The sequence below is a fragment of the Phocoena sinus genome, chromosome 8, assembly GCF_008692025.1.
Source record: "Phocoena sinus isolate mPhoSin1 chromosome 8, mPhoSin1.pri, whole genome shotgun sequence".
In the NCBI taxonomy this organism is placed as follows: domain Eukaryota; kingdom Metazoa; phylum Chordata; class Mammalia; order Artiodactyla; family Phocoenidae; genus Phocoena; species Phocoena sinus.
The window spans coordinates 66,388,517-66,404,734 of NC_045770.1; the positions used below are offsets into that span (position 1 = coordinate 66,388,517).

At 50.7% G+C, this 16,218-nt stretch overlaps 1 protein-coding gene across 15 annotated transcripts in view; it reads left to right on the forward strand.

The window, feature by feature from the left end:
• The window catches only part of LOC116758806 (F-actin-monooxygenase MICAL2), a 222,787-nt gene that overhangs the window by 21,335 nt on the left and 185,234 nt on the right, over nt 1-16,218 (forward strand). For 10 of the 15 annotated variants that reach the window (XR_004351240.1, XR_004351238.1, XR_004351239.1 and 7 more), the window contains exon 2: nt 7,228-7,298. The exons of 2 other annotated variants lie outside the window; for them this stretch is intronic. The gene's annotated coding sequence lies outside the window, so the exon portion shown is untranslated. Of the gene's footprint in view, nt 1-7,227; nt 7,303-12,339; nt 12,826-16,218 lie in introns of those variants that run through there. 3 more of the 15 variants (XM_032642004.1, XM_032642009.1, XM_032642015.1) reach the window with 2 other exon arrangements.

Sequence of the window (16,218 nt, forward strand, 5' to 3'; positions counted from 1 at the left end):
CTTTGATTTCTCTGAGTCTCAGTTTCCTCATCTGAACTTGAGGATACGGTGCCTGTTTCACAGGGAAGTTGTAAGTATCTGGTGAGATAATCCACATAAAGCACTAAGCACACAGTTCCTGCCTTACAGTAAATGGCTAACATGTGGCAGCCTTTGTTACTCTTTGACAGGTATCATCTTATTTAATCCACACTCTAGTTTTATAAGGTAGACATCATCCCCCCAAGGTCTTAGTATGCACAAACAGTGAGGCTGGCATTCAAGCCCAAGTGCTGGCTGGCCCTGAGGCACTGTTCCTCCTGCTGCTGCCGCTGCTTCCCAAGTTCAGACCCCTAGTCCCTATGCTTTTTGGTATTCTTCACAGTTTTAGCCATGAAACTCAGCAAATGTTTATTGAATGATTTTTCCTGGCTGATTTTTTTGCAATACGCGGGCCTCTCACTGTTGTGGCCTCTCCCGTTGCGGAGCACAGGCTCCGGACGCGCAGGCTCAGCGCCCATGGCTCACGGGGCCAGCCGCTCCGCGGCATGTGGGATCTTCCCGGATCGGGGCACGAACCCGTGTGCCCTGCCTCGGGAGGCGGACTCTCAACCACTGCGCCACCAGGGAAGCCCATTTCCTGGCTGATTTGATGGGAACCAGGAGCAGCAGGAGATGGGACCCCCCCTTGAGCACTCCATCCCCTTTCAGATGTCGAGCTGATCAGCTTGCCCATGGGTCGCTGCCAGTATACTGCATACCATTCCAAGGCCAGGCAGTGCCGAGGAGCATGGTGCATCATTGCACCCAGCCAGGGAGGAGGGAAAGCAAATCGTGCCCTGAGGGCAGACCAGTCAGTTCCCTTTTTTTTTTTTGTGGTACGAGGGCCTCTTATGGCCTCTCCCGTTGCAGAGCACAGACTCCGGACGCGCAGGCTCAGTGGCCATGGCTCACAGGCCCAGCCGCTCCGCGGCATGTGGGATCTTCCCGGACCAGGGCACCAGCCAGTTCCTTTTAATTAATGTATTTATTTTTAAATTGCAGAGAATAAAGCTATGAAAAGAATAAGAACACTAAGGAAAACACTTGCCTGGATAATCCCCCACGACTGGGGCAGGCGCTGCCTGAACCCAGCTGCCGGAAAGCAAACAAAAACCGTTAGCCTGCAGGGAGGCTCTGGGTAGCGTGTGCCATTGTGAAGTGTGGGTCCTGTGAGGGTCAGTGGGTGAGGCTCCTCTGAATGGCTTACTGAGCTGTCCCACACCCACGGGTGCAGCCGGGGCCCTGACAACATTACTGTAGTCAGGATGCTTTTCACATCATCTCAGATCATGGTTTCCAGTTTTCCTCCAGAAAACGTTGGAAGCTGCCGCTTCCTTCTCAGCTGAGTCTCCTCTGGTACCAGCCGATGTCTGTGTCTGCACAGTCCTCACCCCCACTGGTTTATGTCTGTGCAGACCTTGGCATTGAGCTCCCGGGCCCTGTGGAAGAAGACAGCTGTGTGTGCTGGTTGGCGTGCTCAACCCACAGCTGGAGGCGAGGAGGAGGGGGAGGCGGCCAGTGCGGTTTTTAAAAATTTATTTATTTTATTTTATTTTTGGCTGTGTCGGGTCTTGGTTGCTGCGCGCGGGCTTTCTCTAGTTGCAGCGAGCGGGGGCTACTCTTCATTGCGGTGCGCAGGCTTCTCATTGCAGTGGCTTCTCTTGTTGCAGAGCACGGGCTCTAGGTGCGCGGGCTTCAGTAGCTGTGGTTTGCGGGCTTAGTTGCTCCGCGGCATGTGGGATATTCCCCGACCAGGTCTCGAACCTGTGTCCCCTGCATCGGCAGGTGGGTTCTTAACCACTGCGCCACCAGGGAAGCCCAGCCAGCGTGTTCTGATTCTTTATTTTTGCTACCAGGCCAGGGTTTGGGTTTTTGCTTTGGTTTTTCTAAATCTCTTTAAAACACATCTGAAGGTGGAGCTTCTTTCCCTGGAAGGAACTAAGAGGGTGCCGTTAGAAGGCCTGGAGGAACAGGAACAGATTCTCTCTGGGTGCTGGCCCAGGAGGTGGCAAGATCATGATACAAAGTAAAGATAATATTGTTCAGCCCATGCTGTGTGTCAGGCACTGTAGTTGTACCTGCTGAGTCAGAATCTCTTGAGAAGAGTGACTGAGAAAAAACCAAAAACACCCCCCATCCCCCCCCCAAAATAAAGAAACTCTCCATGGGATTCTGACAGGCATATCCTGTGTAAAACCCACGGATACATGCCATCTTGTTAACATCACACCGGAGCTCTTGGAGATTGAAATAACTCATGTTCAGAGAAGGAAACATCCAAGATGCTGCCTGTCCTGTCAGTGCCTGGGATGCTGTCTCTGGGTGGAATGGGGGCCGGTTGTAGATGGGGGGCTGCGGCACAGCCCACCTCCCTTGAGTGCCAGCAGATGTGCCTGGGCGTAGAGGAGGCCTCAGGCTCAGGGATCAGAGTGTGCTGGGGAGGCGGCATGACAAGTGCACCAGGCAGCAGGCACTAGCAGCGTGACCTCAGCCAGTTAGTTGCTGAGCTCTCTGAGCCTCAGTCTCCTCACCTGGAAAGTGGGTTGGATAAGCATCCAGCTCCTAGGGCTGTGCTGAAGGTTAGATGACATCGTACCAGTGAAAGGGTCATTTAAGGGCTCAGACAAGATAATTCCTCTTCCCTCACCGGCCCTCTAAATAGAGTTGTTTCAAGGAGCTGCCCAGATGTTTTTCTGTACCACAGTGAAGCCAGTGGAAATAAACTGTCTCCTTATTTCTCTCCTTGCCTTTTCCTATTGCTCATGGCCAGGGGGACCCATATCTGAGGCTGGGTTCCCAGCCCAGACCCGCAGGACTGGGCTATGTACTTTTTTTGGTTCCAGCATCTTCCTCTCCCAGGAAGGGCATTGGTCCAAGGGCTGTGGGTGGCTCCTCTCACCTCAGTTTGTGGAGACGCCTTGCTGCCGTGTTTGCTTTTCCCTGGCTTCCTGGGTCTCACTGAGAGTGTGCAGCGGGCTTTTCTTCCTGGGTGGGATTTAGTGATGATAAAGCAGACAGTTGTTGACTGCTGCTCTTAGTGGGGACTCTTTGGGCTTCAAGTGATAGGAACCCAACTTGAATGAGCTTAAGCAAAAATGGGATGCCTCGGGGGCTTCCCTGGTGGCGCAGTGGTTGAGAGTCCGCCTGCCGATGCAGGGGACGTGGGTTCGTGCCCTGGTCCGGGAAGATCCCACATGCCGCGGAGCGGCTGGGCCCGTGAGCCATGGCCGCAGAGCCTGCACGTCCAGAGCCTGTGCTCCGCAACGGGAGAGGCCACAACAGTGAGAGGCCCGCGTACCCGCCCCCCAAAAAAAGGGATACCTCGGAAGGTTCTAGGGGAGGTACAGAGACTCAAAGGATGCACTGCAGAATCCAGCCCCAGAAAGAGAACACCCAGAAAGGTGACCTCCAGCATCCCTGGACCAGCATCCCCTACCTAGTCCATGGATACAGGCAGCTCCCAGCTGACCCCACACAGCCCTGTACCTGACCCAAGAGGATCAGGCCTTCCCCAGGAGTTTTCAGATTGGAACTTGGCCCAGCTTGGAGCACATGCACACCCTTTGTACCTAAGAATGTGGCCGAGGAGGAAGGATACTCTGATGAACCTGTCTTGAGTCCCATGCCTACCTTTTAGGCTGGTGAGTGAAGGGTGGGGTGGAATCTGTTATTGGAACAAAGGGAGAAGGATGCTAGTAATATTAATAATTAAGCAGAAGGTGAATATTTTTAATTTTAAAAAAGGAATTTTATTTATTTTTTGGCTGCATTGGGTCTTTCTTGCTGCACACGGGCTTTCTCTAGTTGCGGGGAGCAGAGGCTACTCTTCGTTGCAGTGCACGGGCTTCTCATTGCGGTGGCTTCTCTTGTTGCGGAGCATGGGCTCTAGGCACGCAGGCTTCAGTAGTTGTGGCACGCGGGCTCTAGAGCGCAGGCTCAGTAGTTGTGGTGCACAGGCTTAGTTGCTCCGTGGCATGTGGGATCTTCCCGGACCAGGGCTCGAACCCATGTCCCCTGCATTGGCAGGTGGATTCTTAATCACTGTGCCACCAGGGAAGTCCTCTGGAGATGAATTTTTATTGAGTGCTTACTTTGAAGTAAAAATTATTCTAAGCTCTTTACTTACAGGCCTCATTTAATCTTTACAATCAATCCTGTTTTATACACGAGGAAGCTGTGGCACAGACAGTTTAAGCACTTTGCCTAAGGTCACATAGCTCGCTAGTAGGAGAGCAGGGATTGAACCCAAGCAGATTACTCCCAGTGTGCTCCTAACCGCCCACTCTGATGCAGACGATACAGCAGATGCCATCTCCGAGCACTTACTCTAAACTAAACACCGGGCTGTCCTTTACAGCATTATCTCATTTCATCTTCAGAACAGCCTTGTGGACTAACATTATCCCCATTTTTAGATAAGAAACAGGCTCACAGAGATGATGTGACTTGCCTGGGGCCACCTGACTAATTTAAAGTGACAGAGCCGAGACGGGAACCCAGGTTCGCCTGATTCTGGGGCCTGTGCTGGTGAACACTTTGCTGGGTAGCCTTTGTATTCAGACATTCCTCTTGCTCTCTCAAGTGCTTCCCTGGCAATTGGAATGAAGAGCGGTCCTGGCTCAGCATCTGAGCCGTCATCCTCTGTGCCGAGGGCTGGGCGTGGAGAGCTCTGCTTGGCGCACACTGCTGAGGGGCTGGCTTTGTGGTTCTGAGCTGGATTTTGTGTGTCTCACACTAACTCATGCCAAACGCTTCTTGAACAAGCCCTCAGTGCATCTAAGCTCTGGATTTCTTCATTCCACCATTCAACAAATACTGATGGAGTGCCTAGTGGGTGCCAGGCCCTGTTCCAAGGGCTTGGGGTTCCTCAGTGAGTCTCTGACTCTATGGAAGTAGGAAGGCCCCCAGAGTTCCTCTCACCTCCCTCGGGATCCATGAGGTCACTCAAGCTCACAGGAAACCTTTCCTGCACCACCTAAGTCAGGCCTACAGGGATCTGGAGACCTCATACGTCTTTGCTTGGGATTGGCATGATGGCAAATCTGAGAGCAAAGATTGTTTCCTCATTCCGATTGACGACAAAGGGCAGCGCGTCAGGGAGCAAGCGTGGGCGTGGACCCCCCGGCCAGCTCCGCTGTGAGTCCCAGGCTGCTGTGGTCAGTATGGATTGAGGCTGGGCCATGCCTCAGTTCTGCCCTCTGTGACGTGGCTGTACTACCTGCCTCACTGGGTTGCTGGGAGGATTATCTGGGATAGCACATGCTAACCACCTGTCGTAATGCCTGCATGCGGGTTAATCCCTCTCCCTCTTTTTAACAATAGGCTAGCTTCATGGGTGTCTCTAAAAGTCAGGTCCTGTGGATGGGGGCAGTTAGAAGGGGTCCTTGGTGAGGATATCACCAATTAGTTCAAGCTCCTCATTTTGAAGTTAAGGAAACTGAGGCCCCTCGAGGGGAAGGAAGGTGCTTGGCCTTAGGACCTTCTGGTTTAGTGGAGTTAAAGGGAGCTTGAAGCATGTTTGGCTGTAGGTCAGATGGAGGGTACAGGTTGGCCCTTGGAGTGGCTGGATCGCAACGTGTGCCCAGGCCTATGTGGGAATCTGACTGGTGGTTAGCCCTTGTAGACTGGTCCCGAAGTGCCCACCTCCATCCAACTATGCAACAGCCCAGGCAGAATCTCAGAGAGCCCCTGTTCCCTGCTGTTGGTCTCAGTAACATCCCAGGGTTGGTAGGGGCTTCCGTTCCTGACATCTTGGGAGTAGCGGCAGCCCCTGGTTCTCATACCTGGCTAGACCGATAGCGGAATTCTGCACCAGAATGTCCAGCTCCCTGACCCACTGCACCCAGAAGCTTCCCTTGAAAAGCAGGGAGGCAGATGGGTGGAGACCTCCTGACTCTGACTTCTGGCTCAAGGCAGCAGCACAGAGCCTCTAGCTCAGGCTGGTAGAATGTGGCCAAGGCAGGCCAGCCTGTTGGTCAGCTGCCACGGGCTGGAGAGGTGTGGCTTGATAATGATGATGGGGATGGAGATGACTGCAGCTTCCACCCAGGTGGCTGCCGTGGGGCGTGCGGGCCCATCGCAGCGGTGCTGGGACACCTCTCACCTCAGCCTGGTGGGAGATACCGTGAGCACTGGGTCAGCCCGGCCCGGGCTTGAGTCCTGCCACTCCCTGGGGCCTTGACAAGTGCCTTCTGCCCTCTAAGCCCCTATTCCTGTCTGTGAGGAGCCACTGAGACAAAGCATGTCTGATCGCTAACAGTGCTCGTTCCATGCATGGCCAGTGCTCAGTAAATAGTTGCTTTTCTCCCATTAATAGTCTGAGGATTCTGAACAGTGAGTCCCAACTCCTAGGCTCTAAATACAGCCTTCTGTGTACTAGAGAGAATACGTACGTGTTTCTGTGGGCAAGTAGCCCTGCCACCTTGCCGAGCAAAGTGAGCGTAAGTCCACGGAGTATGGCGATTGCCTCTTGGCGATCTCAAATCTTACATGTCTTTTTCTTTTTCTTTTTTTTTCTTACATGTCTTAAGCTTTGTCCTTTTGAGGCCACCTTTTAGAAAATTGGGATTGTGAAAGTAAATCCTTAAAATTTTTGTAACTCCAGGCTCCATTTTCCAAACAGGTGTAGAAGCATTTTCTGCAAAACAAGTGGGATGTAACCAGATCACTAGGGTGGTCATTGGAAACCAAAATCAGAATTTGTTTAGGAAACTCAGCCATAATCAGATAGTCCACGCTCATGACTTCCTAATTTATTCAGCCTTTTGGACCTTTCCACCTTGGAAATATGACAAATTTTACATTGGTGACTTGTTACCAAGTTTTTACACCAGCTTGATTTTACTTTCCTCATGTCCTAAGCTTAGAAATTCTGGCATTTTTTACTTTTACTGGAGCAACGAATGAAGCGTTCTTTTCCACATCCATCTCACTTTCTCTGCAAGCCTTTGTGTAGAGGTGTGATAAGCCTTAGGGTACCCAGCCAGTGGCAGACAAAGGAATGTGTTTACACGTCTCATAATTCCTTTCTTCACATGAAAAACTTGGAGCAGAAGAGACATTCTCTCTCCGTTTCCTCTTGTTGGGTAAAGTGTTACTACGGGACAGAGTGCACAGCATGTGGGAACCTCTTGGTGGGGAGAAGAGAGGAGGCTGTAATGTAAGATAATCTACTTGACATTCCTTGTTGGGCTCTTGTTTTTCAAGGAATATGGCAACCTGTGCATGGCTTGTCCTGGGAGGAGCTGACTTCAGTCGTTGTGATGCCTAAGAATCAAGTAAGTAAGTCACAGTGGTGGATCTCTTTTCTGCCCTTGAGTCGCTCCTGGGGGGCTGGCTTCAGGCTTTGGAAAGGATAGGGGTGCTTGCACTCTTCCTTCAGGCCCGAGTGAATGTGACCCCTATGAAGAAACAGTGGCTGGCGAAAGCCCTCTGTCTTTGCCTACCACCTCCAAGGCCGCACAGCCCTCCCACGCTGTCAGAGAAGGGAGTGTGGCAGGGATTGAGACTGAGATGTGTTTGGGGACATGAAAGACCTGTGTGACTCAGTGGGCTTTGAGTGGATGGAATCTCTGTCCCTCTTCCTCTCAGCTGTCCTGACTCCACTCCCAGCTCTGATGCTGTTTCCGTCTCCTGCTGGCCCAGGTCTGTGCCAAGACAGGAATCTGGCCGGGTAGCTTCTTCAGGGAGTGACTTCCAAGCATGGTAGACCGTTGTCCAAGAGTTGCAAATATGATCACAGCATCTTCCTCTGCTTGGGTTCCATTGTAAGCAGAGCAAACCTGTTCGTATCTTTCCATAAATTCAGCAGGTGCATGGAGGCATAGGGTCTGGAAGACTCCGTGTAGGTGAAAAATCAATGACTTGTATGGCATCATCACCCTTATGAACTATGTAAGAGCCTTCCCACTGCTCTCCTGGCCCTACTCTGTCCCCTTGCTCTGTCCTCTTCAGTGCTGCCAGAGACCTTCCTCAAAGACATGTCTGCCTGTCACTCTCCCACTGGCCTTCAAGGGCCCCTCCAGTGACTTTCCAGACCATTTGTCCAAGAGTTGAAAATTTCCTCTCCTTTCCACCCCAGCTCCAGTCCCACAACTCCCGGAACAGATCTCCACATCCAGGACACGTGTTCCCTCTGGGAAGCTTCCCTCACTCTCCCAGCAAAGTTGGGGCCTCCTCCTCTCCACTCCCCTAGCGCTTTGTTCAGATCTCAGGTGTGTCACTGGCTGAGTCGAGTTTTGTCCACTCGTCCGTCTCCCCCACCAGCTGTGGAAGCCTGGAAGGCAAGGATCCGTCTTCCAGCCTTCCTGTCTGAGCTGGGCAGCGCCAGGGCTGGGCACATGGCAGGGGAGCAACAGTGTTTGTTGGCTCAAGGAGTTCAAGCCCTGAGGTTTCTTCAGGGCTTTATGGCTCACGAAGTCCTGTCTTCTGTCTCGTGCGGGCCTCGTACCTGGGGAGGGGTAGTCAAGTCATCCCCATTTATTTTACAGACATGGAGGCTGAGGTCTGAGCTCTCAGACTATAGGCTGTTAAGGTCCAAGACCCACATCTCCTGTGAACCAGGCTAGTTCTAGTTCTGGTTTCTATAACCAAAATTTATAATTAGAGAGAACCCAAGAGGTTATTTAGAGCAAACCCCTCATTACCTGATAGGGAAACTGAGGCCTGGCCTGAGGATATTTTCTCAAGGTTGCATGACCCACTGCTGTCCAGTGGAGATTCGGAAGGCAGGTCCTAGATTTCCAGTCTAACTTTCTTTCCACACCCCTTCTCTCCTCCTCTGCCTCCCTTCTGTATACAGCCGTCAGAGTACATTTGGGGACCATCTGTCTGCATTTACAGGAGGGTGAAGAACTTACAGAATGCCCTGAGTCAGAGGGAAGGTAGACATGAATAAAACTGACCCTGCCTCAGGAGCTTCCCTGGAGGTGTGAGACCAGGGGGTGGGTGGTGGCTGGGGGCTGCAGAGCCCAGTGGAGGGGGGAAGGAGGGGAGGGTGAGGCTAGGGCAGGGTACAGGCCCCAGAGGAAGGGCAGCCGGCAGGCATGGCTGGGGATTCAGAGGCTGGCCTTGTGGGCACTGAGGATCCCCGGTGGAGGGAGGCTGGAGAGGGCGAGGAGTCCGTGTTGAGATGCTGAGCAGCAGCATGAGAAGGGCTTGGCAGGATCTAGGGGAAAGCTGCTTTCGTAGTTCTGGTTCTTAGTGTCTGGGCAAAGGAGTCCTGATCAGCCAGCCTGCTGGGGCCTGAGAATCCCTCCCTTTTCCCGGAGAAACACAGAAAGTGGAGTGCGTGCATAGAGGAGGGTCGAACGATAGACAATTCCATCATTGTCTGAAATGTGTATGGGGAGGGAAGTGTGTGCATTTCTGGCCGGCTCACCTCTATTGTGCTCAAATGAATTTTGTTTTGTTTCTGATTGACCACACTTCCAGATGGTCTTTTCCCCCATCTCAATCTTAGGGCTCTTCTGAAACGTTCATTCCATCCAGACATGATACAGGACCAGGTTGGTCATGCTTTTTCCAGTTTCACCCTGCCTCTTCTTGAAACTTCCTAGACACACAGACTGGGATCCTGGTACTGACTGCAGGCTCTGTCTCCACTGGCAGGTTGAAACGTACACTTTGCCCAAATTACAGAGAATGTGAATTTTGCCAGATAGGTACCTTGACCTTGAGTTGTTTTCCAAAACATGACCAGGTTATAAACTTCTGCAGGGAAAGTGTGCAGTATCACATCATTATTGTTTACGCCTTTGGCTTACATTACACTCTACATTTCATCAAGATCAGTTCATCTTCATAATAAGTAAATCTTCATTTACTCCCATTTCACAGATGAGGAATTTGACTTAGGCTGTGACCTGCCCAGCGTTAATGTAGCTGTCTATGGGCTGAGCTGGGCCACAGCCCAGGCCTCCTGTTTATAAATTCTCTCATCTTTATACCCTACTAAGCTTCACCCATATGCAAATTTCTGAAGGGCCCAGGACATAAGAGGAACTCAATAAATATTTGTTGAATGAGTGAACTTTGGCTATTTTTTTCCTTTTTTTGGGGGGATGGGGTGGGGTCACTCTTACCCATGAATGGATCCTCTTTGGCAGCAAAGGGAACACTACCCTGTGAAGTATTTGAATTTCTTTCCACGATAAGGAACTAGTGAGTTCTCTTCTCACCCAGCCTCACCTCCGGGAACTGGGTCACGCACACTGAATAATTAATTCCTTGAGTCTTTAACTCCTGATGCTGAGATGATCTGACCAACATTGGTCTTGAAAGGTCCCTGGCAGAGACAGATCCTATTGTTTGTCATCATACACCTTCAGATGACCCATCTAATTGCTCACAGGGAATACTCTTGGCCTAATCAGGTCAGACTTCCAGCAGCTTAATTCAGTTCCCTCCTGCCACTCATCCCCATCAATCTCCCCTAGACCAAAGGAGAGAGATCTTTGTGGGTTATCTTAGGTATTTAGGGTTCTGTAGGGACAGGAAGGCCCACCTCTCCTTTCTCACTCCCCCTCTGAACTCCTTAAGATTTTGTGGCTAGGGCTGGAGAAAGAGCAGCAGACCATGTCAGGTTGGGAAGGAATGCATGGGGCTGGGGAGGCAGTTATCAAAATACCTGCTGGGCCTGCTCTTTCCCTGAGTGACACTTGGGTCATGTTGCTTAGAGTCTGCAGGGGATCCAGCTGGCCTCGTTAGAGCAACCTAATTAGATCTCGAGGTCAGCAGAGTAGAGTGGAAAAAAGAGTAGGCTGAGGTCAAAAGACCCATGATCTGGTGCTGGTTGTTCACAGCTCATCGGCATGGCATGGCCATGGGCCAGTTGCAGAATTTCACCTGCCCTCAGATTTCTTATTAAGGAAGTAAGGGAGGCACAGAGGGTTGTGGCATCTTAAAGGGGCCTCCTAGACTCCCAGTGCCCACTCTGCCTGTCCTCGTGATCAGCACCGTCTTCTCCTCCAGGTCGCCACCTCCTCTGCTTGCTTCTGTAGGCATTTTCTCCTGGACTTCGTAGCGTTGCCTCTCCCCTGCCCCACCGCGAGATATGCCAGAGTGCAGATAAAAACTGCCTGTTGCTGCCGTAGTCTCCTGCCAAGCAGCCTGGAAAAAAAATGTCTAATGATTTGAAAGTGCATTGGGGACCTAGGAGGTACAGGTTGGTATAGGAGGGGAGTGGGATTAACCTGTGAGTGGAAAGAAACCAGCCCAGGTTCTTAGGGGTTGTTGGGATATCCAAGATCTTCATGTCCTGAGGTGCCTGGACTCTGTCCAGTTGTTTGACCGAAGGATACTAGATATGTTCTTAAACACATGGCCCCAAGTTTATCATCTTCTTCCCTGGCCAGGCTGTATGGTCAGGGGTGACCAGACACTCTGGAGCAATAATAGTTGTGGTGGTGGTGGAAAGCTGCTTAGGGGGAGCTAAGAGATGTCTCAGACAAACAACTAACACACAAAGGGCAAGGGTTGAGGAGGGTGGATCTGTCTCTAAGACTGATGATCTTTGGGTGTGAAAGCTGGAAAGAGCCTACAGATCATCTGATTTATTTCTCCAGTTTTATGGGTAAAGAAACCAAAGCCCAGAGACGTGACTTAACCAGACCCATAAAGCAAGCTAGAGGTGGAACCCGAGATGCAAGCCAGGTCTCCTGATTCCCAGCCTTGGAATCACAAACCTGATACAAAGTGGCTATTTCCCCAGTGCCATATTGCCTCCTCTCCGTGGGTTCAGCCACTGCCCTTTCCACTCCTCTCCTTGACCCTGGGCTTGATTGTCCAAGGTGTTATCAGGGCCCACAATAACCTCCTTGTTTATTGAGGCCTAATAAAACCTGGGTGTGACATCACCACGAGGTTGAGCCTTCTCTCACATGTGGGCTGTTTGACTTGTACTCAGGGATTTAACACTGTTGGGTCAGCAGTATTCTGTTTTATGGTGTGGCTTGGGGTGAAAGATTAATGCAAGACAGGAAATGAAGGATCTGATGGCCCAGCCTCAGCAATAGTGGACTCCCGTGGGTTTATCATTCAGACAGAAATCAGCTTTGTTGCTAATCATGCCTCTTTCTGAGACTCTGGAGCTGAGGGCATGAATCAAGTGCAGCCTACACCATCCCTTGCTCTGAGAGGGGGCGCTTTGGGTTAGAGGCTGTCCGCCCCATCACTGTGTTGCTGGCACGTAAACCAGAACAGAAGCCATTGATTTTTTTCTCGAGGGCTCCATTTGGCTCAGCACTTCCTGCTGAGCTCAAGGAAATGTATCGTGAGCTCTTTCCATTGAGCAGGCGCTGGGTTTACATATTTTACCTTGTTTTTCCTCCCTGCGGCCCTCTGAGAGGTGAGCATGGCTGTTAGTTATATCGAGGAGAAAATGGGCAGATCTAGGTTAAATAACTAGCCCACGTCCCACAGGGGCCAGGGCTCAGATGCAGGGTGTCCGATCTTAAAGCCTTTCCTCGCTCCACATTTCACATGGCCTCTCTTTGCGTGGAGAAGGGAGAGCTGGGCCAAGTGGGCCGGGCATTGACTGAGGCATCAAGCATTTATGATGGGACTTCTGAGTGCCGGGCTCTGGGCTTGGTTGTGGGGATGCAAAGGTGAGTAAGACCTGGTCCCTTTGTTCCCAGGAGTTCATGGCCTGACCTGGTGGCAGGACAGATGTGTATAGAGTCACAGCCACTGCTCTAAGCAGTGTCATAATGAGTCACACACCAAGTGCTCTGAAAGCACTGAGAAGAGAGCAACACACAGGGAAACTGGCACCAAGCATGTGCTCTGGGACTTGGGTATTGAGGGGTAAGTAGGAGATTGCCAGGCAGAGAAGGAGGCAGAGAGTTTTCCAAGTGAAAGATGTGGCGGTATGAAGGCTTGATTCGGTACTTGGAAGTGAGGAGTCATGGGCATATTTTCTCAGCTGACGTAGAAGGAGTGGAACTTTCAGTTGGGAGATAAGCTGGGGGAGGAGGGGTTTGGGACCAGACCGTTAAGGGCTTTGTAAAACACTTGCTAATTATGTGAGAGTCGTTGAAAGAAACATCAGACCAGCAGAGATTCTCCAGATATGAATTCTCCAGGCGTCTGAAGTACCTTTCCCTGTAGAAATGTTTGTGGGACTTGTGTTCAGACAGTTTGTGTCCATTTTCTACATTTTGTGTCTCACGAACCAGTGGAGGTGTTTATTGATGGCGCTAGGGCATTGGGGTGGGATGGGCCACAATGACAGTTCATATTTAAAATGTCTCAGATTCCTCTTGCCAAATAAGCTGATAGCAGACACCCTTGTGGGTTCATGTGCAGCCTGTCTCTCCAGGGATTGTTTTGCATTCCAGACAAAGCCACACAATAATTCTGCAGCAGCTGGGGGTGTGGGGTGAGAAGGCTACTTAAAGATCAGCGAAAATATATTGCTGTTTTAAAGGACAATATTTACAAGGCAAAAGTATCTAGGAAGTGGATCATTTGCCCTGAGGGTGAGCCAGAATCTTTTAAAAATCCCAACCCTTTAGAGTGAGAAGGGTCTTGGGGAAGAGAGAGAGCCTTTCAGGAACTCGTGCCTCTCTCCTCTCTAATGAACTCCTTGCCGAGGTCTGCCCCAGGAAACCTATTCTGGAAGCAGAACTTTGAGCCTGACGTACCCTTCATGGAGGGGAGGGGAGCAAAAACCCGGAGAGCGATCTGGAGTCCAGGTCTTCCTGGTCTCGTATCACAGTCCATCTTTTGTGGCCCCCTGGGTTTCGTTTCTTTACAAGGAACGAGGAAATCCTTTCTGGGATGGTGGCTGCTCTAGTGAATGTGTTTTTCAGAACATAAGCCCAAACACCTAGAGAAGTGTCCAGCGCCTTCATTCAGCCAACCCAAATGTCTTACATCGGGATGGCAGGAGACTGTCTCCCGAACCTTGACAGCAAATTCACTGGCTCAGTCACATCTTCTGTGGTCCTCCCTGGGGCTGCTCTCTGTCGGGGTGTGGGTCAGGGAGGGGCGTTTTGACCCACCGAGTGAGGAATGGCCAAGGCAGTCGCTGGTCCTAGAGTGCTTGTCTCAGCATCTCTAAGCTCACAGGAACGTGGCCTTTGAGTGTCACCTGGAGAGCCAGGTGTCCCTCCCCTCACAGCTCTGCGGCCCCCCTCACACAGGCTCACATCACCCTCCAGGTCAGCCTTTGATGTTGGTAACGGCCGTTACCAACCTGTCAAGCTAATCATCTCAGAAGTGGGGTCAGCAGCTGAGTGTATTTTAGGGACTGGTTCTGCCCTAATCAGAGAGGCCTTTCTGTATTTACTGTCTGAAACGTTGCATGGTTTTAAAGAGCTTTTGTGAAAACAGTTCATAGGAGACTTCCGTTCCTCTGCATAGTAAGGATGTGGCCCAAACAGTCTTCCTCTCTCCCTTCTGCTCAGACACCTGAACCAGCCCCCTGGTAACGGCACATTTGATGTGGGCACAGAGCCCCTTGGGCGGGTCCGGTGAAGGGAAGAGAGCATTGCTCAGGGCTGTCTCGCCCTGTCGGTCTCTGGCCTGCTCACCCCCCAGAGGCTGCATCTGAGAACCATTAAGCTGTGTTCACTTAGCACATTGCCTGGGACAAGGTAATTGGTATCTGTGGGATGAATATAGGAACAAATACATTACCAGCAAGTAAACCCTCCCATTTTCCAGCAGAAGCAAAAAGGACTGAATATCTCTCAGGCTGAGTTGAGTTGCCCGAGTGCTGTCCACGATCCAGCACACACTCCAGGAAAGATCCCTCTGGTCCTGGGCACAAAAGGAATTACAGACTCTCCTATCTCCTGGTTTGGGCCTGGAGGGAGGGCCAGAAGAACTTTCATCCACATCCAGAAATTCCCCCACTCAAGACTATGAGTCATATTTTCAAGGCTTAAAACAAGCCTAACATACAAACAAAGAACAGTAACAGCAACAAAGCATGGGAATGTGGGCCCCAGCGAAAGCAAGGTAGAGTCCATCCTGCTGGCTACCCCAGCTTGCCCAGCCCGTCCCCGCTTGGCTGAGCATCCCATGCTTGGACGTGTCTCCCAGGAGCCTCCCGATGCGTATCCTTGTTTTGTCAGACTGCTTTTCTGCAGCACAGGGCTTTTCACATTTAAATCACAGATCCCAGCTTCCCAAGTGTGTTGACATGTCAGTAGGTTTCGAACAGCCCATTAGGCTTTTCTGACTCAGGCAGGGCTCACCTGCCCGTGCATGTGTACACACCGTCTCGGAAAGGTTGAATGCAGTTGATAGGCCGTTGTGTGGAGACTGGGGTAATGGGTGTGCCCAGCTGAACTGCCGGCTGGGTGGACACCTCACTGGATGAAACAGGCAAGCATCTGCCCTTCCCCTGCCCCGGGCACACCTGCACAGAGGCCAGCTGACCTCCAAGATCCAGGGAGGTATTATTTACATTGCTAATAACATTAATTATAATACAAACAACAAAGCATGTATAATTGCATATCAGGAAATTAATCCTGAAATTAAAGGCCTATAATTCAAATGAAAAATGTTTTAAGTCTTTTAAGTGAACTCTAAAGGTGGTACAGTGAGAGCTGTTCCATTCCTCCTGAAATAAATTTTTACCGGTAAATGTTCATTCATTCAACAAACAAGTACTGATTACCTACTAGGAGCCGACACCACACTGGCACCAAAATTACAAAGATAAAAATCAGTAGACAATTCGTTAATGGGTGAATTAGTCCAAAGGGACATGATACAAAAAGTTGAATTATTTGATTAAATATTGATTGAATGCCAACTGCATACTTAGAACTGAGCTGAATATTCTGGGAAATAGGTAAAAGAAACAAAAGACACTGGCCTTTTCCTTAAGAAGTTTATACATTATATTGTCCAGACAAGCATAATGCACAAAACTGTGTTGGGTTCAAGGCTAAATGAAGTGCCAAATGGCCGGTTCTGTGTCTCATATGACCCCATGTGTGTTATAACTGTCTGTCTCTAGGAATTACTAGATGGTAATTTCTCAGAAGCTGGGAAGACAGAGCTTGTTCCCCTGGTATCCAGAGTGCCTAGCAGTTTCCCCCTTGGACCTCAGGCTGCAGAGATTCTGTGTGGGAGTAGGCCCAGGAAGCTGTATTTTTGGACACTTCCTAGTGAATCGTGTGGTGTAGAACCAGGTTTGGTGACCTCTGGCACAGACTCTGAGAGTAAGAAGAATGCATG